Raw genomic sequence first — 1687 nt, forward strand, 5'->3', positions numbered from 1 at the left:
AATGGGGGTTGGTGTGTCAGAATTAGTGAGACTGGCTTAGGGCAGGGCAGGGTTCAGAGATGCTGTACATAAGGTCCCTATGGGTTGCAGACAACTCGATGGCACATAACAACAACTGAAATAAGTGGAGACAATTGGGATAGATTTCAAAGAGAACTATTACAAAATCATCACAAAATAAGTAGAGCAATACTATTGTTCTTACATGCTGTCATGATGAATACAACTCACAGCAACCCTATGAACAAGAGATCTGAACCTGTCCTATATCATCTTTGATACATTTGAGCCCACTGTACATTTTAAAATGACACTGGTATTGAAAGTGAAGATAAAGGTACTTCAGTGGTCTGCACTTCATGAAAGTCACAGAATTAGGATCCTAAAGAAAGTAGAAATGTATCAAAGAGGGAGACAGGGAGGCAAGACAATGAGAAATTAGGTATCAGAGGGCTTAACACTGGTTCTGATGAGAGAATGAATATTTTGTCAAGACCAGAAGAACAAAGTGACTTCAATATGATGAAGAAAATGTAGCAAGAGTCTGGGTCAGGAAGCAACAAATTAAAAAAAAGTTAAAACAGGGAAGGTATTTTATTCCAGCAAACAGGACAAGCTCCGCATGTGTCAGAGAAAGAAAATAATCATATCTGTCAATGGGAATGCAAATATATCTAAAAATGATAAGGAAATAGAAGTAGAGAAAGTAAGCACTATTTGTATCTTCTTGTTGTTATTATGTGCTGTCAAGTCACCTGTGACTCACAGTGACCCTACTCACAATAGCTCTGAACCCTGCTCTATCCTGAGCTAATCTCACTGTTTCTGACACATCCTTTCTCATTACCCCAGTTACTGTGTCAATCCATCTCATCCTGGGCCTGCCTCTCCTGTGCTGTCCCTCCACCCTTCCAAACAAGATATCCTTCTCCAAAAACTGTTCCCTGCTGGCTACACGCCCAATATGTATGTGAGATGGAGGCTCAAAACACCCTTGTTCCAAGGAGTAGCTTGGTTTCACCCTCTAAATCTTATCTCTATGTAAATAATGTATAAAAGAAATAAGTTATATTCAAAGATTAGAATTCTAGTCAAGCCCTCTAGTAGCACAATGTCAGAAGTTTAAGAAAACAGATAAGAGAAAAACAATGTATATGAACTTTGTAAGTAAACCAGTACATTAAAACAAACAAACAAACAAACAAAAAACCCCTCCAAAAAAATCAGATGTGAGAAAAACAGGTGCAAACCTTCCCAGGAGGCAAGTTTTACTTGCCTACATCAATCCACACCATGGGGCAGTGGCACCAGCAGCTGAGCGACAGGAGTACAAATTCTGGCTCAAAAGACATAGATACTCAACCATTAAAGTAAGCTCACGCCATCAGTGCAGCCCTGGGGTGACAGAAACACAGGGTACAAAGAAGACAAGGAAATAAGGAAGCTCTGAAGAGGACATATGTGAAGGAAAAGCACATCCAATGAGAAACGACTACAGTCATCACCACTGCCAAGTTCTCAGAGCAGTATCTTAAATGCTACTCAGAGAAGTGAAAGTGGGCAGAGCCTTTCCAAGATACAGAAATAATTCCTTTATAAAACAACTATGAGATATCATTTCACCCCAGTCAAAATAGCAAAATTTAACAGAACAGCAAGCAACAAATGCTGGCGAGGTTGTGGAGAA

At 39.7% G+C, this 1687-nt stretch overlaps 1 protein-coding gene across 1 annotated transcript in view; it reads right to left on the reverse strand.

Annotated features, from left to right (window-relative positions):
- The window catches only part of SLC30A9 (solute carrier family 30 (zinc transporter), member 9), a 111603-nt gene that overhangs the window by 47776 nt on the left and 62140 nt on the right, over positions 1-1687 (reverse strand). The gene's annotated exons all lie outside the window — the stretch shown is intronic.

This window comes from Elephantulus edwardii, unplaced genomic scaffold (genome assembly GCF_000299155.1).
Source record: "Elephantulus edwardii isolate Elephantulus edwardi_28Jun2011 unplaced genomic scaffold, EleEdw1.0 scaffold00222, whole genome shotgun sequence".
Lineage (NCBI taxonomy): Eukaryota > Metazoa > Chordata > Mammalia > Macroscelidea > Macroscelididae > Elephantulus > Elephantulus edwardii.